The sequence below is a fragment of the Mchenga conophoros genome, linkage group LG7, assembly GCF_057382185.1.
Source record: "Mchenga conophoros isolate Kocher_MC1m ecotype Shallow Benthic linkage group LG7, M_conophoros_male_GT1.1, whole genome shotgun sequence".
NCBI lineage: Eukaryota > Metazoa > Chordata > Actinopteri > Cichliformes > Cichlidae > Mchenga > Mchenga conophoros.
This window is the reverse complement of record NC_140532.1, coordinates 53779380-53803331: the sequence shown is the minus strand read 5'-3', so window position 1 is coordinate 53803331 and position 23952 is coordinate 53779380. Positions and strand designations below refer to the sequence as shown.

The 23952-nt window shown below is 41.9% G+C and overlaps 1 protein-coding gene across 1 annotated transcript in view; it reads right to left on the bottom strand.

Moving 5' to 3' along the window:
- LOC146571141 (netrin receptor UNC5D-like) overlaps positions 1-23952 on the bottom strand; it is a 185316-nt gene that overhangs the window by 94396 nt on the left and 66968 nt on the right. The gene's annotated exons all lie outside the window — the stretch shown is intronic.

Below are 23952 nucleotides of genomic sequence, written 5' to 3'. Positions count from 1 at the left end.
CCCTATTGCTTGTACCCCTATTGCTTCACCTGCAAATAGTAATGGGAACTGTTTTCTTCTCACGGCTAAGAGTAGTGAGGTGAAGGCGGTTTGTTCCATGGACATTCACCCCGGCCCCGTAGAAAGAAAAGACTCCCTGACTAATTATGTTGATGCTTTTTCCGCTGAAGAATCAGAATGCATGGGCAAAACTCTGATTGTGCACCCTCTGTTGGAGCCTGCTAAGAACTCTTCTGTCGATACAGAGTTAACCCTGGACAGTTTGAATTCAGTTTTGACATGTACTGCTGAATCTATGAATGACGCTGTGGGTTCGCAACCCAAGAGTGGGGAGGGGGACTTAACGGGCTGTTTCTGCCCTGTTCTCTTAGAGCAGAGAAGCCTAAGCAGAACTGTTTCTTCTGAACTCGTTCAGCTAGTTAAACCGAGCCCTAGAGGCTCAGGGGAGCCTATACCACCCCCTGCATCACGCTCACTACAAACACCTCCTCAACCGTTAGCCCATTCAGCAGCCCAGCTCGCTGTTCAGCTGCCCTCAGCTCAGTCAGCTGCCCAGTTAGCTACTCCGTTACCTGCAGCTCAATCATCTGCTCCTTCACTAGTTTCATTCTCACCACAACGGTCACTTCAGTCTTTCTCAACCCAGTCTCCTGCTGAGCAGCCAACTTTTCTCACTCGTATTAAGCAGGAAAACATGCTCAACAGGACTGTTTTCGTCCCTCGAAAGCTGGCCCGATTAGAGACATTTACTACCTCCAGGGCCTCCCCAGAGTCCGAGTTTCAACCCGCAGTTGACTCTGGACCCCTGGGAGCTAAGGAGTCAGCCGAGGACTGCACCCAACTGTTGCCTCCTGAGCCTAACCTATGTGTTGCTCAGCCCCAGTCAGCATCAACGCTGCCAGAGGCCCGTGCGCCTGCTGGTCCTGCTCTGTCCCTGCCAGAGGCCCGTGCGCCTGCTGGTCCTGCTCTGTCCCTGCCAGAGGCCCGTGCGCCTGCTGGTCCTGCTCTGTCCCTGCCGGAGGCCCGTGCGCCTGCTAGTCCTGCTCTGCGTTTTCCAGAGGTCCCCGGGCCTGCTGGTTCTGAAACTGTTTTTGCTGGGGGGCCCGAGGAGCCCGTCCAGCCTTCTGCTTCGTCAGCTGGGGGGCCCGAGGAGCCCGTCCAGCACCATGCCTCGTCTGCTGGAGGGCCCGAGGAGCCCGTCCAGCACCATGCCACGTCTGCTGGAGGGCCCGAGGAGCCCGTTCAGCTTCCTTCCACGTCAGCTGTACAGGCTGGGAAGCAGCCTGCTAGGAATGGCGTGAGCTTTCTCTCCGCCTCGGACTGCTTTCTGCTTCAGCCGTCTCTTCCGGCTGGAGGGCCCGAGGAGCCCATCCGGCCTCAAGCCACGTCCGCTGGAGGGTCCGAGGGGCCCGTTCAGCCTCCTGTCTCCGCTGGAGGGTCCGAGGGGCCCGTTCAGCCTCCTGTCTCCGCTGGAGGGTCCGAGGGGCCCGTTCAGCCTCACGCCGCATCCGCTGGAGGGTCCGAGGGGCCCGTTCAGCCTCACGCCGCATCAGCTGGAGGGCCCGAGGAGCCTGTCCAGCCGCCACCTGCGACCGCCTCGTCGTCGCCTGGTCCGGCTGCATCCGCCTGTGCTTCTGCTACGCCTGGGCCAGCCTCTGCCTGTGCTTCTGCTACGCCTGGGCCAGCCTCTGCCTGTGCTTCTGTTACGCCTGGGCCAGCCTCTGCCTGTGCTTCTGCTACGCCTGGGCCAGCCTCTGCCTGTGCTTCTGCTCCGCCTGGTCCAGCCTCAGCCTCTGCAGCTCCGCCTGGTCTAGCCTCAGCCTCTGCAGCTCCGCCTGGTCCGGCCTCAGCCTCTGCAGCTCCGCCTGGTAAGGCCTCAGCCTCTGCAACCTCGTCTGGTCCGGCCTCCGAGTCTTCGTCCTCGTCTGGTCCGGCCTCCAAGTCTTCGTCCTCGTCTGGTCCGGCCTCCGAGTCTTCGTCCTCGTCTGGTCCTGCCTCGTCTGGTCCTGCCTCGTCTGGTCCTGCCTCGACTGGTCCTGTGCCCACCAGGCCATGGCCAGCACGCCTGGGACTGGAGGGCCGCTGCTACCTTCCGCGCGGTCGGCCCCCTGAACTGCTCCGTCGTCTCCTTCGGCGCCGCCGCCGCCTTCCGTGCGGTCGGCCCCCTGAACTGCTCCGTCGTCTCCTTCGGCGCCGCCGCCGCCTTCCGTGCGGTCGGCCTCCTGAACTGCTCCGTTGTCTCCTTCGCCGCCGCCGTTGCCTTGTGCACGGCCGGCCTCCTGAACTGTTTCCACGTCGCCGCCGTTGCCTTGCGCACGGCCGGCCTCCTGCACTGTTTTCACGTCTCCGCCGTTGCCTTCCGCATGGTCGGCCCCCTGAACTGCTCTGTGTTTGGGTTGTTTTCTTGGGCTCCGGTGTTTGCTGTGCTCTTCTTTTGTTTTCTGTTCCGAGCCCTCCGTCCTGGGCCCCCGCCGCCCGCCCTGGGTTGTTTTCTGTTTGGTTTTGTTTTTCTGTGTTTGGGCTGTCTGGAGCCAGCCCTTGAGGGGGGGGGGGGGGGGGGTACTGTCATGGTCCTGGGCCATGTTGGCCCAGTGTTCTTAGTTTTCTTGTATGTTTGTCTTTTGTTCCTTGCTTAGGCCATGTTTTCTGAGTTGCCCTGTTGTGTTGTTCCCTAAGTGTTTTCCCTTCATGGCTTTTACCCCCTGTGTGCCCCTCTGTGTATCTGTGAGCCCTCGTCTCTCCTTATGTTTTATTCCATGTTTCCCCTGCCCATTATGTCTAAGTTCTCCCCGTGCTCTCTCTTCCCCCTGTGTGCCCTCTATGTATTTATGAGCCCTCGTCTCCCTTTGTGGTTGTTTCATGTTTTCCCAGCCCGTTATGTCTGTGTTTTCCCCGTGCTCTCTCTCCTCCTGTCTGAACCTCTGTGCACTTCCTGTTTACTTTGTGACTCTCACGCCCGTACATGTCATGTTCAGTTCACCCCGCCCTGTCTCGTTATGATTATCAGTGTCACCTGTGTTCCCCGTGTGTTCCCACTTTCCTCGTTAACCCTCTGTGTATTTCTGTCTGCGTCTCCCTCTGTTCAGCGTGACGTCGTCCCTCATGCTGTGTGTGGATCTCCCTGTGTGTTCTTAGTTTATGGTTTCCCAGTTTAGTCTAGTTTGTATGTTTGTTCTCCCAGCAAATAAAGCTGTGTTTTGAGTTCATCTCCCCGAGTCTGAGTCCTGCATTTTGGGTCCAACTCCTGCCTGCCGCACAGCGATTCCTGACAATTTGTGGGTTTCAGCCGGTATGCTGTGACAGTACGCAGAATAAGGGAGTGTTTTATGGCATCTTACTTGGACACCCTTGACGATGACACCTCCTCTATACTATTCCTGTCACCGGCTCCTTAGCTTGTCTCCATTCCTTTCACTGCTTTTTGGCCCTATTTCTTTCTTGCGCTCTCCTGCTGTCTCTAAATCATCCACCCTCTTATTCTCTCTCTCATCTTTCCCTGTCCATCTTTCTCAATCATCTTCTTCCATATTGCTCTCTGTCTACACAAATCTTCCACTCTACCCATCCAAGCACTGTGTCCCTCACTTCATATCCCTCCCTCTCCCACTTTACCCCCTGCTTCTCTCCCTCTTTTTCTATCTTAGCACTTGGTACAGTAATGGTGCACTCTGCCACCGTGTTCATTTCAGCATCATCCCCAGAGTGGCTCTGTTTATATCTGAATATCAGAAATACATTTCTTTTGAAAAGATATACAACAAAAAAAAAGGAAAAGGAAAAAAGAGGCACTTTTAAAGATGAGCAAGGCTGTATTCATCCTGTCTGCCTGAGCTTTGCATTTAGACAAACAGCATGTACATTTACCAAACAATATGCCCTGTGACTGCTCAAGAGGAAAACAAGGGGGAAACACTCTTTTTGTGCTGATTTGCTGCAAACAAAAAGCAAAAAAATGTACCTCTTTAACCAGAAGTTTAAAATGAGCGTAAAGAATTAAATTAGCTTTTGAAACGATAAAATTAAATCACTTATGAAAAGATGATCAGTTGAATAGTTTGCATGTGTGCACAGCAGCAAGGCAATGAGATAATTTTCTCATATTTCTGCTTTTTTCTCTGCTTTTTTTTTTAACCACTTTCCTGCTAGTATACCTTACACGAAGCAATGGCTTTGGATTCAGGCCACTTATTGATCAGCACAGCAACTGGAGGGGGAGGCTGCTGCTATGACTTGTCTGACTATAGTGTAATTAAAGCTGAGGAAAAAGATATGTAGCACTGAATACAGGTTACCCCGCTTGGAGAAATATGTGTGAGGAAATGCTATAGCTCAGTATGGTCAACCTGGAAGTTTGAGTGCTCAATGCACAAGCCTCAGGTTTTAATGCCACATTTAGTGCCAAGCGGGGGAAACATGTTTTAAAACACACACCCAATATTGGAAGAGCATTAGGATGTAAAAGTGTGTTTTTGAATAACAGCAGAACTGAATTTAAAGTCCTTCTAGTGTATCTTTTTCTCTCCATAAGTCGTGTTAAAGTTTATAAGACCATCTGTTACAGGAAGCAGAGAAAGGAAAAACTAATTCAGCAACCCACAGAATACACAGAACCCACTGGAGTGTGTGTTTTTATGACTAGCTCCAATTCTCTTCCCTCCTCAAAAGCCTGTGAAGAGAGTCAAAGTGTGGTGAGACGCAGAATAAAATCCCGCTCAGGGATCACGACTATCAAGGAGCAGTGCATGCAGGATTTATATGTATTTTACTGGCTTACAAAAAATGCTGACTTCACCGTGAGAGGAATGCAGCTCCAATCAAGAGTGCAAGTGAATAGTTGGGAGTAATGGTGATGGGAAAATGAGCAGACCAGGACGACCCTCCTTCTGTTCCACTACATTAGCTCTGACTGCATCTGAGGGCGATTCACTCAGAAACTCTGATACAAATGCACTGTACTGGGCAGATGTCATACACTGTTAGAAGTACAGCAGAGCAAATAAGCACAGTACACTGCGTCATACACACATTTGAGCGCGCGCACACACACACACAGGGCTGCACACTAGCATACGTCGGCTTTTTCCATGGGCCATTTCATTTCACTTGATCTTGTGACATGATGATGATCTCCATTTTGTCATTTTAAATTGTAATTGCCCTGAGTAGTCTGGAACACTCTCAGAGAGGAAGGAGGGAGGGAAAGGCGGACAGACCAGTGTGGAGAGTGCAAATGATAGAAAAGTCAAAGAGTCGAGGGGGGAAAAAAATGCCAGAGAAGGAGACAAAAGGAGAGGAAAATATCAGAACAGCTCAAGAAGAGAGAGAGAGAAGAAAGAATAGTCTTTGCTCTCTTTCTTTTTTATTTTGAACACAGGAAGAAAATGTAGTAATGTTCCACTTTTCTTTCGTCCCTCCTCTTTGAGAGGTTGATGATATCTCTGATTTTCATTTTCTCCACCTACCCCTCATTCACTGATAGAGCTTACATAATTATTCCCTGGCTCTCTTGGCTGTAATTACAAGCCTCTAGAACAAAAACACTTCAAGTGCATCAGTATCCCTTCATCATAATTCTCCTCTGACACTGTTACCCTGGCCTGATGTTCTCCTCTGGGAGCCTCATTGTTTTTCCACACCCCAGGTCACGCGTGTCACTGGACTTCTTTAATGACGGTGCCAGTGCTTTGTCCATCAAAATCTATTCATAATGGCACATCTTTAATATACAAAGCATGTTTTAGCTGGCTGGCTGGCTTAATTGAGACAATGTTGTCACAAAAGCTCCACCCCCTCCTCCAATTCCTGACTATTAACTAGGGTGACGTGATCAGTAAGCAGCGCTAAATCTTATATAGGTCATGCATGTTATTACACTGTAAGAACATCTTGACCTTACAGGTAGCAATATGTGCAATAAAACTTGCACAAATCTCAAGTATTTATAATCAGAATCAGAATCAGAATCAGAATACTTTATTGATCCCTGGGGGAAATTATTTTTTGTTACAGTGCTCCATTTTAAACCAACATTAAGACAAGACAGACAATACGCTAACTAAGAATAGTACAATATATACATATATATACATACATACATACATAAGTCACTTATAAATAAATATTTGGAAAAGAAACATGTGTAGCTGTAGCAGCAAACAGTGTGTTAAGTGGATGCGTTGTACAGGGAGATGGCCACAGGCAGGAATGATTTCCTGTGTCGTTCAGTGGTGCTTTTCGGTAATCTCAGTCTCTCACTGAACGAGCTCCTGTGACTGACCAGCATGTCATGGAGTGGGTGGGAGGTGTTATCCAACATTGTCTTTATCTTGGACAGCATCCGCCTCTCCGACACCACCTTGAGGGAGTCCAGCTCCATCCCCACAACATTGCTGGCCTTACGGATCAGTTTATTAAGTCTGTTGGCATCTGCGACCCTCAGTCTGCTCCCCCAGCATGCAACAGCATAGAGGATCGCACTGGCCACAACAGACTCATAGAAAATCCTCAGCATTTTCTGGCAGATGTTGAAGGACCTCAGTCGCCTCAAAAAATAGAGACGACTCTGGCCCTTCCTGTAAAGTGCTGTGGTGTTTTTAGCCCAGTCCAGTTTATTGTCAATGTGTACTCCAAGGTATTTATAGTCCTCCACAATGTCAACACTGACCCCCTGGATTGAAACAGGGGTCAAGTGTTTCCTGGTCTTCCTGAAGTCCACGATCAGTTCCTTGGTCTTTGCCACGTTGAGCTGCAGATGATTCTGCTCACACCACGTGACAAAGGAGTCGACCACAGCCCGGTACTCTGTCTCATCATCCCTGCTGATGCATCCAACCACCGCAGAGTCATCAGAAAACTTCTGAAGATGGCAGGTCTCTGTGCAGTGGCTGAAGTCTGTGGTGTAGAGGGTGAAGAGGAAGGGGGAGAGGACAGTCCCCTGTGGTGCCCCTGTGTTGCTAATCACCTTGTCAGACACACACTGTGGGAGACGTACATATTGTGGTCTTCCTGTCAGGTAATCAACAATCCAGGACACCAGAGAAGCATCCACCTGCATCGCTGCTAACTATAATGTAAATACTTGAGATTTACATTTATAATGTAAATCTCAAGTATTTACATTATAAATGTACTCGTTTTCCACATATCCAATTAAAAACCTTACAAATTGGTATCTGGCATGCAGGTAAGTGACGCTAAGAGCCAGACTTGCTGCAGTACATATTAAATTAGCAGTGTGGCTTTTGTCAAGCTGATGCCAACAGATGCTAAAATTCCTAGCTGTGTCTTTAATGTTGACAATTTTACATATGAAAGTTAATGTTACAATTCATTCAGCAAAAAGCATGCTCCATTTCTTTTGCATCTTCCCTGCTGTTATTGTGCAATCTCTCTTTATGGACAAAGCTAACAATATTTACCTAAATCAATATGTTTGAAGGGAAAACTGCAAGGCAGCCTTGGTGTTTAAGTGTGACTCTTGGTGTCATATAATTCACGTTTCAGAAATTTCCAAACATAATAAAATAACATAGAGAGTTACATTAACGTTGAAAGAACTTTTGTAACTGCAGATTGTATATTAATGATAGTTGTTGCCACCTTAACCTTATTCACATAACAATTCACACAACAAAACTAGAGCACAGACTTTCTGGATGATATGTTAGCGAAATTATACACAGAGCAAAGTATAGACATAGCATAGACTGATCTCCCTGTTGGAGCTCAGTCTGGGGGGAGTTCTTTTTTCTCCTCGTCTTTCCTCATGTTGTGCATTTTCCATTGTTATACCTCTCTGACCTGTCTTCCCCATGTGATGTTTGTGTAATGTATGTATGGTCGGAAGGGTAAGATGGCGCTGGCACGGCCGGCAGCCTTAACCCATTTTCCCTCGGGATGAATAAAGTATTATCAATCAATCAATCAATAGTATTTGCCAGATGACAACAATAAAAATAATAATAATAATAATATACATTCAAAAAGTACCAACAATAGCACGAGCAGAGTTGTTTGCTACAGTTCAGTGACTGGAATTAATGGGCGTGATGTCCAGCAGTTAGCTAGTAGCTGTAACTGCCTGTGTCTGTATCCAGTTTTCATTCAAAGCAGCCAAATCCTTAATCTTGCATAACTTTAAGTCTCTGTAAAAGTTAAATGGTTAAGTTATTAAACCCCCACCCCCACACCGTGCAATTTTGATGCAGTTGGAAATTAGCTATAGAGTCACAAACCTTAATTCAGTTTGCCAATTTAACACGGGGCCCTGTGAGGATTTTATTGGACCAAGTGGATATTTCAAAACTGCAGTTTGTGGCACAGCTTGATTGTATTGTGCCATCAAAGCTGTCTAAAAATGTATTCAAGTATTTTGAGAGTTTCAAAAAAAGCATGGGATAGGATGCCAAGAGAGGGACTGCGGTACTGCATGACGAAGTAATGGCAGAGAAGGATTTAAGGTGGGGGTGTGATTAAAACAGGGGGCTGCTCTGATCCCCTTCTTGTTTGTACTTTTGATGGACAGGTTGAGAGATGACGTTGTGTAGGTGTATGCATGTGGTATGATGTTTGCAAAAGACACTGCGATCTGTAGTGTGAGTAAGGAGCAGGTAGAAGAGAACCTAGAGAGGTAGAGGTATGCACTGGAGAGAAGAGGAATGAAAGTCATTAGAAGTAAGACACAATACTTGTGCGCATGAGAAGTAGTGACCAGCACAGACAGAATTAGAAATGAGTACATCAGAGGGACAGCTCACGTTGAGGGTGTTCGAGACAAAGCTAAGGCTGTGATGGTTAGAACATGTGCAGAGGAGGGATAGTGGAGATACTGAACAACAGATGGCAAATATGGAGCTGACAGACAGGACGAAAAGTGTAAGACCACAGGGAGAGGTGATGGAGGAGGACATCCAGAGGATTGGTGTGACAGAAGAAGATGCTTGAATAGGCTGAGATGGAGACAGATATCGCAGCAGCCGAAACACGAAGACTTTGAGAGTTGCAAATATGTTTCACAGTAGATAAGGATGGCCACCGAGTAACAGTAGAGTCAAAGCTAATCAAAGACAGCTGTCATGCTCCACTTGTATGTTTCTGACTCCATAAGAATTGCTATAATTTTAGTTTAATGGTTCTGCCTGAAGAGTGTTTCTTTGAACAGTATAGTGTATTTAGAGATAAACTGTGAGGAATCCAATTATCTGAACCGTTTAGAGTTTCACAATGTAGACTCTGTAATGCACATTCTGAGCGTGATGCAGCTGATCTGCAACAGCGAGCTGTTTTGATGAAGCTTTTGATCATCACAGGTTGCATGTTGCAGAAAAACAGCAAGGTACAACATCAACATCACTGCATACCTACTGAGATGAAGCTACAAATGCATAAAACTCAGATTAACACACACAAACTGTGAATTCAAGAAGGATAATAGCAGAAAGATTTCTCTTCCTAACACTGTCTGACAGCATTAGGAAGAAACAGAAAGGTGGTTAATGGCCACACTGATACAGTTTTCAAAACATATTGACATTTGAATAATGCTGTCAATAACTTTGTCAGTTAACGCCGCTATTAGAGTTCAACCACATCGAGTACTTACAAATCACGACCTAACTGAATTACAGCTTATCCATTAATATTCTTGCTGTTGCAGTAGGTTTAGATTGCAATCAGTAGAGGAATATAGGCCATCATTCACTGGAGGGAAAGCACAAAACAAAAGGATTTTATGGAAACATTTATGCAAATGTATGCATAATTTCTAATTGTATCACCAAAGTGAATTCCTGATGTGTCGATATGGTTTGTCAAGAAGATGAGTAACAGTTTGATTGCTTGAAAATGTCAGAGAAAATTGTTTTGTGTGTGTCCCAGCTCCTAAAAATATCTCTGCAGATCGCAAGGTTACAACCTGAACCTTCAAGTATTTTCACTGTGATTGCATAATTACTTTGCAGTGTGATGCTGATCTGATCTTAGTGGTACAGTGCATAATGCAGACATAGCAAGGATCTTATTATTGGAAAAATTATAAAGAAAAATTATACTCTTTAAATTGAATTCGAATTTTGTGTTCTGACCAAGTAACAAATCTGAAATGAATAACATCTGCAAGCATCGGCGCTATTGAAAGCTAGCACATTTTTTATATGTAATCAAGTCTGAGTAACAGAACGAGGCAGTTCATTAACTGCCAGGATTAATGCATCTGTCTGCTGTGACTAATGAAGTTGCAGGAAAATACTTTAAATTGTAGAGGAGCTTTCCAATATCACGTTAATACCAAGGTTGAAACTGAATAGCCCAAAGTAAAGAAGAAGCAATCACACACAGAACAGAAGCAGTGCGTTCTAGTTATTTGTCAAGTGGCAGTAATTATAGTTTTGCTTTGACCTCGCTTAATGCTGGTGTTTATGTTTTGAATAGTGAACATTTTGCTGCTTGTGCCTTAAAAACTTCTTTGTCACTTCAACAAGCTATCATTTGCAAAAAGTCTAAGGCTGTTACTAGAAGAAAAAAGACTAGCAGCAGAAACATCATTTGCTAATCTACAGAAAAAGGAATTTCTGCTGTGAACTAAAACTCAGGCTGTGTGCTACTAGCCGATCTCCATGGAAATATTTTAGGGTGTTCCCTGTGAATACTACAAATTAGGAGGAGGGCATGTATATGTTATCTTTGGCAATTTGCAACACATAGGATCTAACTAAGAATCTGGAAAGTACTAAATGCATAGAGGGCAATGAATGCTGATGCAGTTAAGTGGTAATACTGGAGCTACAGAAGCAATGTCACCTCCACTTGGCAATCACCAGTCTGAAAATTCAACTGAAATCTGTTTATGTTCAGCTAATAATAATTATTATTACAATCCAGTCCTGCACATGCCAGGTTTCTTTAACATTCATTAACTTTCTATCTGTCTATCATGTAACAAAGGTCGACTCATGCCTTAAATTACCTTTTTGATGTCAGCACCGAAAAGATATGTTCAGCTTATAATATAAGAGCATTAAAAGATAAGATCTTTACATGTCTAGTATAGCTCTTCACAGCAGATGCTATAGGTTCCCTTAAGACTTTTCTTTTATCTCCAGCTAATTAGACTTAAAATTGAAGAAAACCTGATAGCGAAATCCGTACCTTCAAATAAAGTAGTCAATATTAGTGCTATCCAATATGCACTGGTACTTTTAGGGAATATAAAGATGCTAGAGGTTATTACAATATGGTGTCCTAGCATAGTTTGTCCATCAGTGCAGGTACAACTCCAGGGTGTCAGATAATGCTGTTTTGTCAAAGCTGGGTGCCACACTAATGCACAAAAATGTCCTTTGAAGGTGGTTTGTGAAAGGGCCTGTTACTCCCAGCATGTAATGTCTTCCGTTTGCAGGGTTCCGTGATCTTTTCCCAAACCTATTAAAGTAGTTTTAGTCCCTAATCCTAACTACTAATTATTTTGCAAGGTAAAAAGTGAGTTAAAGTGAAATAGAACAGAGAATGAACCTGAACAAATCACCACAACCTCCTAACGCAGAGTTTGCAGGTCTCTAATGGGACTATTATCTCTCAGTGGCCAACAATGCTGTGGCCAGTGTGTCAAGGACCACCGCCAAAGGATACCTTGTGAGTAATGGTACAATGCAGGCAGCATCTGGCAAAACTGCATTAGAGCGTCTGCCAGTGTTTTCATGCAAAGTAGTTTACGAAAAACATTACTGCAATATTAAGAAACAATGGCTACATCACTTTCCTTTTCAGTACAATTTCGGCATTTTATATATGTATGTACTTTTGTAAACAATACAGGCTAATAAGTCGATAATAGAATTGTTTTACTCCCTAAATTGAGTTTTTCGGTCATTCCCAAAAGCCCAGTATATATCTTTCTTTTAAAATACATTTGTTAGTGCTGTTCATCTTTGATTTGCTTCTGCATTCAGGAATGTGTTTTTCCCAGTCTTTTGTTATACTTTTAAATGCTTAGGTGCTTCCTGTACGTCTATATAGTTCCATGCAAAGCAGAGATGAGTTCACTTGTACTGCATAACTTGCCCTTTGGGTGATTTTCCTTCCTCTGAGTGGTTTTAGAAGTTGAGCTGTGTGGTTTGACATATGTAGTTGCACTTACACTTGACTAACCTCTAGACACAGTACATCTTAAACCCTGCAGAAAGATGGTTTGAATGGTCAAATCAATATCCTACTGTACACCAATGCTTTAAACATCTTGCTGTACAAATGATCGCAGCAGTGCCTTTGGCTAAGAACCACTGTTTACTCTGCGTCTTGTTCACAAGACAGGGGAACTGCTTTTGCAATTCTTTTACAAGTGTGAGGGTGTACTTTATATACATAATTCTTTGGATAATCTGTTATTTTCAAGTCAATTTATGGCAGGATTTCACATCTCACTTTACTCTGTAAACAACCTGAGGGAGTGGAAAGTTAAAAGAGAGATGTAGAATAATTAATGCACAATGAGCTGCAGCTTGCTTACTGTCTAAGCTTGGCTGTCGACCTCATGTCTCCCCGGCCCAGAAGCCCGGAGGTCCCCAACTAAAGCCGAACCGTGGCTGCACTGTCAGGACCAGGGGATTGTGAGAAGCCAACATAATAGCCTCACAAGTGGCCAAGATGGCATCTGTAAAGTGTCATAATGAGGTTGTTTAGTGTGCCAATGAGGTCCCTTAGTAGCTGAGAGAGTGATGCCCACAGCTGGTCATTATCTGCTCCAGTCACTGCAGAATCATAAAAAAGCCCCTCAAATATCAGTTAGGTAGTCCTCTGCTGTGTTCAGGTTAAAGGTTGATGAAACTCCCATTTATTCATATTAAGAACTTGTCTCTTTCAACTTCTGCTCTGTGAGTGCTGCTTGAAAGAACACTTGCTTTATTTACAAGGACTTTTACGATGTACTTCATAACGCTGCTGCTGATCCAGCCTGTGACCTGACATGGCTGTACAGATACAGCCTTGAGGGTATCTGTATCATTACAAACTGCTGCTCATTTCTGCATGGACCTGTGGTCATCAGTCATCAGGAGTGACTTTATCTCTCAGGTGCCAAGGATAACAATGGCAAAGAGGCATTGCATGGTGACCCACGGGATGACGGTGGGAGGGCTGACGAGGGCAAAGACACAAACAGAGTGGAAAAAAAAGAGTGAATGTGTGTGATGGTGAGAAAAGGAGAAAGGGAGATGTGACAGAGTGAAGGAGGAAATACTATTAAAGGTAATGAATGTCAGTCTGTCATTCCTGCTGTATGATCCAGGTGCCTTTGCCAATTATCCTGACATCCAGAGGTCTGATCCCGCTCGCCTTCCCACTGGGTAAATGCTCGGTTCCAGTGCCAAATGTTGGCCTTGTTATAGTATTCACCAGGGACAATGTCTCTAACTAGAGGTCATAATTTTTTAGATCGAGTTATTGCTTCTTCACACCAGTAAGACCGGCGATCAAGATAGCTGTTGATTTGGAAAGTGAATTTGATAGTTGTCCTCAGAGCCCAGATGTTTACAGAGTGAGAGGAGGACAAATACAATATTCTGGGCTCGTTTACTTTAATGTTTTGAATAATGAACTGAATATGGCCATAACTCTGAACACACTTTTTCACAGCATTGTTCGAATACACTGGGAGATAATTAAAACATGATCTCACCCCTGTAATTTAGTGAAATGTTTCATCGACACTGTAAGGCATGTTAATTGCACAGAAAATATTCATAAATGTCTGGCCTCCCCACAGTTAAAATGGAAGTAAATGAATCCACCTATACATCAAAATGCTGATGAATATTATGAGCCTCAGGCAATGAAAATAAATAAATGATTAAGGTTGCGCGACCCTTTGCAAAATTAATCTCCGGTGCTTTTGCACCCCAAACAAACAATAAATTTGACTCCTACTAAAGCACAGGAAAGGTGTGCTGCATAATGAACAAATGTGAACATACATACAGTCAAACCAGTCTACTATATTCAATATGGCACTGACATAGAATTTTGATAATACATTACACTTTAAAAATAGAAAGGTGTGTAACTGTTGTTTTCACGGCAAATATTGCCACTGTAATTAAAGCTGTTATTCTGAGCTATAGTGTTTATTAATATCTACATACTCTATCTACATATAACATACTCACGCTTTCAATCATACCAGCCCAGAATTAGAACGATGACTATAGAGCAGCCCAAAGTACCATTTTCTGAGTTCTGGAGATTAGGTAGAAATTAATTTAATATTCAGAACTTCATAGGTTTGGGATCTTTTATAATTTACTGCTGCTCACGAGCATGTCCTGAAGACATGGCTTACAACATGATTTGTGATTACATGTAAAAATTGATTTAATTGTAATATAAGCTGGAGCTACTTGAAAGCTACATTTCTCTTAAACTAATGAAAGAATATTATCTACTGTAGATCATTTATGTAGGCAAAGAAGATCCAGGCTCAGCTAAATTGTTTCTTTAAGAGTTTTTTTTTCTTCTTCAAAATCTAAAATTTGTACTGGAGAATGATATTCTATACATTCACATCTGAATCAATCATATAATTACTGTCCAGCATAACAGCATATGCTACTGTATGTGGTACATAAGGCCTGGAAAAGAATGTAGGGAGAGCACTGGCCTTCCCTGCCCTCTTTCTGGTCGCTTTCAACTATTTGGGAGATAAAGTCAATGCTTTGATCTTCAAACAGTCTGTCTGAGATGGAATTGGATCCCCTTGGTTATTATCACCACACAAGAGCTGAAAGTTTAATATATTTTCTACTTTTCTAATCTTTTATCTTTTTAATTTTTCAGTGCCACCATGCAATACAAAATCACGAGGGCTTGATAATTCCCTTGATAATTCCCTTTTTTCACTGGAGGGCAACAAATCTTGTTGTGGACTAATTTTATTGAATACATGTATGTTAAATAACTGGAAGTACGAGGAACGTTTCTTATAGTGTTGTGTCTTATACAGCTGTGCATGTATGTGGATGATAATCATACTGAACTGTAATGTGTATCTTTTCAAATGGTTGTTGTGTAACATCATCATATAGAAAGCACTACTTTCTATGGATGAATGCTAGCTGAATAAACTAGCACTGGGCACTAATTAATCTGAAAAATATACAACCAGAGCAAATATATGAGGCTAAGGAAAATTTGCATTTTAATAATTTCATTGCTAACGGATAAATCAAAAGTCTTCCTGATGTGACTCTGTGATGTGCTGCCATTCTGTGAGGGACATTAGGAAACAGGAGGCTGGTGTGTCAGCCAGGCTGGCTCTGGAGCCCCACTGTGTCCATCTGTGTCCATCCTGAAGGGATCCATATGGGACCCGCTGATAGCAGAAAGAGGACAACTACATGTGGCCAAACATGTGGTCAATAAATCAATGAGGATGCTCTGCACATAAAAGAAACCAATGAATAAAGTCCCACCACTTTGAATTAAGAAGTATGCAACATGAACAGATGAAGACAAGACAGAGGACATAATAATGCTACAGGATGTTTAGAACGGGTATTGTTACAAACATAAAACAAGTGACAACGAATATAATAACATATAAACGAATATAAACTATTGCTGCAGATTTGTCAGGGGAGTGAAATAAAAAAAAGATATAGCTTAATCATTTAAGGTGATTATCATGCAAATTTAAGTTCTCAAGTGTTAGACTTGTTCTTGGCGTAACAAAAATACTCTGTGCATTTTTAACTGTTGGTATTACAAGAAAACACAGACATCAAACCTAATGATTAATCAATATTTAAAAAACAACTCATATAAGTATATAAATTTGTGCTTAGTTTAAAATGCAGATCCCTACCAATTAACTTAACAATTATTATATAAAGCCTGACAATGTATTTCTATTAAGGATATATACGAAGGTCCTGAGAGGTCAAACACACTGCAATTTAAGAAAACACTAGCAAAAAGAAAAATGCTGCAAAAGCACACAAAACACAATGGAAGTTGTGTTTGACCTCTCAGCGTCACCTCAGATACAAAGATTTACTCCAAACATCTCACGTCAATAGAAATCTACAACTTCTTGTCTTACCTTTTGCTTTTTGGTCGACACGTCTACCTAAATAAGGGGTTTTAAGACAGTATACATACACAATATCCAGAATACCAGTCACAAAAACTGATCAACTGTAATTGTTATGTTTGCATATAAACAATAGACCCTCTGAAAATTCCCCATCAGCATCCTCTCATGGGAGCATAATTTCCATCATATGCACCATTTATTTGGGATCCCTATAATGATTAAACTGAACAGCAGTTATCAGTTGGCTGACTCTGGTGGGCTTTTAACATTCCTGACAAGTGGTTTGAGATCACCACTGGGTCCAACTACTATTTTCCCTGTAAGCAGCATCAATTCATTTCAATTAAACTCAATTTAATTTTATTTACATAGTGCCAAATTACAACAAGTCATCTCAAGGTGCAAGCCTAGTTCCACATTTTAATATCATTATTACTATTTGCAATTAATTTTGCAATCATATAATTGATGTGAGGGTTCCACAGGTGGAGGACCCAAACACAGGAGACATGCAGAACCGAATGAAAGTTCAATAATCCAAATATTTAATCCAAAATCATTCGGCAGTTATAAATGTAAAAGCAGGCAGGAATCAAAAGCAAAATCCAAACACACTCCATAAGATTATACACAAGAAGCTCAAAAGTCAACATAAGGAAAAAAATAAAAATAAAACACATGACACACTATGAATGCTGGGATGCTTGATTAATTGAGAGTACAAGACAAGCTGACAGGAAGCAAGAAGAAGCACGGCTGTATATATACTGGCTTAGATATCAGGACAAGGGAAACAGAAAATGGCCAGAAAGCATAAATAAAAGAAGGAAAATAAAGGACCAAGAACTGAAACAATAAAACCAAAGAGAGCAATTTAAAAATATGACAAGAACAAAGCAAGGTGATGCCCTGCCTGATGCAACCCTCAAAGTGGATTTGTGCCTCTGGCTAGAACTAAAACAGTAACCTTTGCTTTCTAAGCAGGAAGTGACTAAACAAAAATTAAACATCATCACAATGGATGGTCCCTGTTGCCTTAACTGTATAGCCCTTTTCATTAGTATCTACTCGCACTCGCCATGGCTCACCACAACTCGACTCAGATTGACTGTTTTTTCATTACAATTGACCACCATCTAATTTACGTGGCCGTTGTCATAGCAACGTGGCCAAGCATCCCATGACATAACTATTATGCGACATGAATGCTACAACAAAGGTGGATGGCAAGAATATACCTGCTGCTCGGTCTGTAGCTTTTTGTCAGACTCAGGGACCACTGCGTTGTTTTTTGTCGCCATGTCTTTTGTTGCCAGGTTTCCAAAATGGTAGTTTTGATTTTTGTGAAGGAGATGCTCTCATGACTCATCGCACAATGCCACCAACCAGCCAATCAATGGCATGCAGTCTCACAATGTCACATTTGCTTTTGAACGTTGTTGAACCATGGTGAGTTTATCCAAGTAGGTACTCATAGGTACTCCAGAGAAAAAGGGCTTTTTTTCTTTTTTTAAAAAAACCTGTATTTTGTTTTAAAAATATTCTTAAAAAATTTCAACTGGATGTTTTTTGTACCAGTTATTTAGTTAAAGAATTAATATAGGATTTTTGCTACTTGCTACAAATATGAGCCCAACAAAATCCTACATTACATACAGGTAAGTATATTTAGAATATAAAAGTCAGGAGCAACAGGTAGATATAAAAATACAGCTGCCTCACTGGCTTTCTGAAATTCCCCTATGTGACAAACAACTGCAGAAATCATGATGCTGGAGTCAATAAAAAAAATGTGAACACTTCAGGGAAATGAGACTAATGCACTGATGATGGCAAACAATTTCTCTAACCTATCTTTAATAATCTTTTCCTGTCTGTATCAGCTGTATTAGAAAACAAGCGCTTCCTCAGGCCCTAGGTCAGTACCTCAGAGCCGAAAAAATAACCATAGCTAAATAACCAACAAGGAAAAACAGATGTCAGAAGCACTCCTTCTCTGAGTGTTCAGTAATAGAATAAAAGCCTTGCCTTAGATGGTGTACAACATAAAATACGACATGCAGAGCCAGGCCAATTTTTTTGTAAGAGAAAACCTTGAAACAAGTTAAAGCAGATAAAATTCTTGAATCACCTGGCTATATTTAATAAACACGAAATACAACTTTTCCGGTTACGTCGGTGCTGAGGCGTAAAAATGAAGAAACTGATAAATATTGACCTCACAGTTAAACCACAACAGTATCTACTATGTTTTGTTACCCCTGCTGATCAAGGATTGAAGATCAAGCATGTCTTTATTATCCCCAAGAGGCAATCTGTTGTATAGTCAGCACAAATCACACACCCATTAAGGAAAATTTAATAAATAGCCAATAAATTTAAAAAAAGCAACATTAAAATTATAGTAAGTTATTCAAAAGACCAATGAGATCTGGAACAAATGAGTTTTTGAGTCTATTTCTCGTGCATACAGTACCTGCATCCAGACAGAAAAAACTTCAAATCCTTTGACAAAGGGTGGCGAGGATCAGCCAGAACAGTCAGAGATTTTTAGTCCTGACCTTAAACGTGAGAAACGTCATTCAGTGTAACACCTATCATTTTGCTGCACACTGTGACTATACTTGTATTTTTTTTTCAGTGACCCATACCAGCTGACAAAAGATAATGTATGAATAGATTCAACAAAACAGACATAAAACTTCTTAGTGTTGAAAAACTGTGTTGCACTTTGTGGTGGTCTACTATAAGGCGATGAAGAGAATGCTTAGAAGAGACTGTCAATGACAGTCTTGTCTGCAAACTTCAGAATATTGAACTCCTTTATTTATTCCAACTTGCTCTTCTAGTAATTCTGCCTTTCCGATGCTGTGCCTATGCCAGTATTAGATTTCTGTGCTAAGCCTTGTGTCTACATTGCTTGCCAGCTGTAAGGGACTTAATGCAGGGGGAGGAGATGTTGCTGTTTCAGGGGCCTGGTGGCCTAGAGTGACACAGGGCAGGTATTAGTTGTGTACACTGGCAGCAGATTTCCACATGCCTCTGCCAAGTAAATCTGGATTCACTCCTACCACTGTCCAGAGTAATTATTCCTCCTGCGAGTAGCAACTAATGCCGTCCACCCAGCTTGTCATACAAAGCATGCTGTAAGCCATGAAGTGTGCGCGACCATATTTTCATGCAGGTGAGAGAATGTACATAATGTCAGCTAGTCAGCGCTTGCGCGCGTATAAATGTACGCGTTTGTCGTTGATTTCAGTTTGTGCTGACTTCGCAAAACCATTCAACTGCTTAGCCTGCTGTGGAGCACTTCATATTACTTTATGGAGGCAATTAGGATGTTTTTGTTTTCTGCTCTTTTATGTAACCGCCACAGTTTAAAGGAGTCAAAGCTAAATTAATAGAGTAAATGCTCAAACGGTATGATCAAGTGTCTTATTATGCTGGACTAAATTAGTTGTGTGTGGCTTTTTTTCTTTCAAGCTCAGTTCACTTTTAATGAGCAGTTCTTTTCTAATTTCAGTTGGCATGTCATACAATAACAATTGTCTTAAACTAAGACAGCTGCTTCACTCCATAAATTGCTCAGTGTAGAAATATACTACCAATGTCTCAGGATCATCAGAACTTCAGAAAATTTCCTCTGGCCTTCAGCATTATTTATCTGTCTCAATTATTATTATTATTATTATTATTATTATTATTTGGATAACCACTGTAGAGACGTCTGCCTTCTCTTGAATATAATGGAACTAAATGGCTACTCCTTAGTTGCAGTCTAATCGCCCCCCCAAAAAGATATTTCAGTAGAAATGTCTGCTTCCAGAAATTGTAACCAAGTTACTCAAAAAAATAAAATAAAATAAAAAATATCCACCAAACTTGTTGTGAGCAATTTCAGGAAGGAACTATTTTCTTTTTGCCAAACTACACCTTCCAACCATATCATTCTCCAGAGCCATGGATGTATTCATACCTATCTCCATCCATCACAACAGTCACACTAGTAACATTGTGACTGGATGTAAACACTAATAGCATCCGCCCCATTAGCTCAGCTGTAATGTTAGCTAGCTGCCCACTTCTTTTGGCTGGGGAAGGCAAATAGTAAAATGAAACTGCCCAATAACTGGGCCATAATTTCTGGTAACAGACACTAATGCTTACTTTTCCAAATGTAATTTCTGTAGCAATTTGAGCAATATAAAAGGATTGCCATCTGGTTCCACTTTATTTAAAGAGACAAGAGCCAATATCTCCAAAACCAGACAATTCACCCCAAACAATCTAGATGGATGAATAGCACTGCAGGCCAGAAAAAAAAGATGCCTAACTCTAGTTTGGGGACGAACTGTCTTTTAACTGAATTACTGCTTGGGTGTGAAAAACAAATGAAACACATACTAACTTATAATCCTGCATTCAGAATGTTCATATGAAAGGTGAGCTGCTGCTCCTGAACTAAAGCACGTCTCATCCAACAGAATGATTAAGGACGGGAAAAGTGTGTGCACATACACAGAAAGCTCCAAGCAGTGGAAAAAATGCAAAAGGAGCATTGACCCAGCAGTGTGCACAATGTGAACTACTGTCAGTCACTTTGCATCTTTCCCCCTTTTCTCTCTACCCCCGAGGCTATTTTGCATCACAGGAGGAAACGGGGAGTTCCTCTATGCAAATGAACTGTAGCGAGGAAGAGGAGCTTGCCGCACCTTCACAGGTTCACTTTCACGACCCTCATACATCAGTGAACAGAAGAAATGTATATGAGAAAAGACGAGTCAAAGGGCAAGTCGCTACTGAGTACCTCCTGTTGTCTGTGCTGTTTTTGCTAAACTTGACAGAAGTGTGGCTGGTAGGGCCGGGTACTGGCAAGGTCTTACTTCTGTCTCTCCCTCTCTCCCTCTCTCCCTCTCTGAACTGAGGCCAGGGCCCTCTTGGGCCTGCTCTATTGTGCCGGAGGAAAATTGCCAATCCGGGCTACTCTGATTGAACAGTGAAAGCAGGAGTTTTATAAAGGAGCTGATTTGCTATTCATTACCTCTCACTCACTCCCTCTCTTTCTCCCACACGCTTCCATTTTCCACTGGCTCACTATGCAACACTCCAACTTCCTTTCTTGGTCTTTTCAGCAGCTCCCTTTATACTGTGTTCACTCTTTCCTTCTCTGCTGAAATCCACCCCCCTCCTTGGAGACTCCCATGGTTAGACTGGGATATAATGTGGCTTTCTCTGTTTCTTTTTCCAAGACTGTGTGAGTAAAATCACTGTTGGTTAGTCTGTCGATATGGCAAATAGTGTAATTACCTCCTGGTTTACTAAAGGATCAGCCCACACCTGTCTAGATTATCAAGTGATTGCTGTGTTAGAATATTCAGAGGGGTCTCAATGCCGCAATGGCAAAAATAAATAACTGGGAATACACAGATGGAGAACAAAATGTAATTACATATACTATTAATATTACCTCAAACAGGTTCAGATTTGAAGACATTTCATTACAATTCCTTTCAGAAGATAAGGGAAAACATTTTTTAGTGATCACTGATTCAGCTGATAGGTGAACAAAAGACTTTACTTTTCTCTCTAAGGCACAGAGTGCAGCTCTGTTCTCAGGGTTCAGGGTATTTACTGACTATTGACTTGTGGATGCGGTTTTAGTTTCCAACCCGAACTCCGCACAAGCCTTAAAAGGATAAGTATGAATAGAAAGTCGATGGATGAGCAAACAAAATACAACCTAAACAGTAAATCTCACCTCACAGCTAAGATATTCCTCAAGACACACACACACACACAAAATGTTGAACTATTGTGGCCTTTAGTTGTTTCTTTTTTCACAAGAGTCATGGCAAGGTCATAGGAGAAAAGTGCACAGACAACAACACAGCTCCTCTTAATTTCATGGCATTTACTTGCTTCTGAAATTAAAGCCATCAATAATAAATATTTTATACCAATGATGCATAAAATTATGTTATAAAAGAATATTACACTGTGCTTATGTTGATGAACTTAAAAAAGAATTATCAGTTAAATTATGCAGCCCCCCACATCCGTCTTTATAAAGCTTTGTAGTGAATTGTTTTTGCTCAGTGTTGTCTCTCTCTGTCTCCTTCTCCAGTGTGTTGCTTTTAGCTGTAGTGAACAAAGTGGAGCATTATGGGGCAGAGCACACCACTCAACAGTTGACCAAAGACTGCAACAATGAATACAAAGAAAGGCAAATATTGCAGAGGCAACATGAGAAGCACAGTCTCAGATTTTGGGGGTTTTGTTTTTTAGCCAGACATGCTATAGTGGAGGGTTTATGACTCTTTAAGGGTTCAGAAACATCTTACAATTATAAAATCTACATAAAGACTAATAATCAACCCTGTCCATAAGGTATCAGCTTCCGTAATACATTTCCTCAAAGGTCATTGCTGTCAAGACAACTTGTCACAGGTGTGAATCCATGGCTCTGTCCCCCAGAGTTAACTTCTCACAAACTGATTCAACAACCTACAAAGTAACTCACTAAAAACCGTAATTTCACGGGTATTAATGGATTTTACAGAAGATTTTTTTTCTTATGTTAAAGGTTTTGTAATCTTCTCCTTTGCAATGACAATTTATCCATAAAACATCATTTCATATCTTCACCTAAACAGAGCATTGTGACTAATCCCTGTTGCCAAGGAACCTTGCCTAGTCGAAGTTAAATGCTTGGAAGTGGAGCTCTCCCTGAACTGCCCTCAATCCAATGTTACAATAATGTTTTTTTCTATTTTATCTTCCCTGTCCACAGCTGTGCTACTAGAGATTCATTCAGACTGATGGATTGACTTTCAACTCGCCACCTTAGGTTTGTCATTCCTCTTCAGAAAAGCTTTGGGGCCCAAGTCCCTCTGAGCACTGTCCAGAGCAGTAAGAGCGCCCGTGTCAGGTGTCCATATAAAGCTACCACTAAACAGACAGAGGCACAATCGGAGTCGAGATAAATGTAACTGTCTAGTTTCACCGTTTTCAGCTGGGCTACAGGATTTCCTTATGGCTTCTTGGTGGGCAAGAACAGTTTGGTTGGCTGAAGCAGCTTTTCAACCATCACAAGCTGAAAGAATGGGATAAGCTCATTTGATATAATAATTTGTTTGGGAAAAGGTAGCATTTTGTGTACTATGGAAATATCTTCATTTTTTATGAAATGCTCTGCAGTGTGTGCTGTTGCCTGTCTTTTTATCTAATTTCAATGAAGTTTGTAACTCATTTCTTATTAATTAAATAAAAATAAAATAATATGAACACTGCGAGTAATGGCCCTCCAGAGTTCCAGCAACTCACTCGCTGATTATTTCAAGTCACGCTGTTTTCTCTTTTTCATTAAAGACTGATTGCTCTTGAGCACATACTATTGAGTACAATGTGATCGTTTCCCAAACTTGTGGGAAACCAAGCTGATCAGCGTTATAAAGCTGCAAATCTGTTTCAGTGTGATTAAGTTTTCAGTCAGAATGCCATGTCTTGGCAAAAATAATTACAAGCAAAGCACATTAAAAGGAATTTAATGCAAATCAAAAGTTTAAACCACACCACTAATGAGAGTTTGCCACCTGCCCCTGTTGGCACTTTCTTAGAAAATCTAGATTAAAGCAACCGCAGAAATGAAATCGAACATAATTTAACAATTTTTGTAATAATATTGCTCTTATTAATCTTTTCAATATACTTTCAAGTTTTAAGTGCATTTCATAGAATACTTAGTGTAATTCGGGTAATCTGGTCAAGAGACAACCTGTAAGCAGAAACATAACTGAGGGCATTTTCACATTTTCTCTGAGCCCTGGAAAATATTTTTTTTCTTGATAAAAAGAAAAGGGGGGCAAATCTCA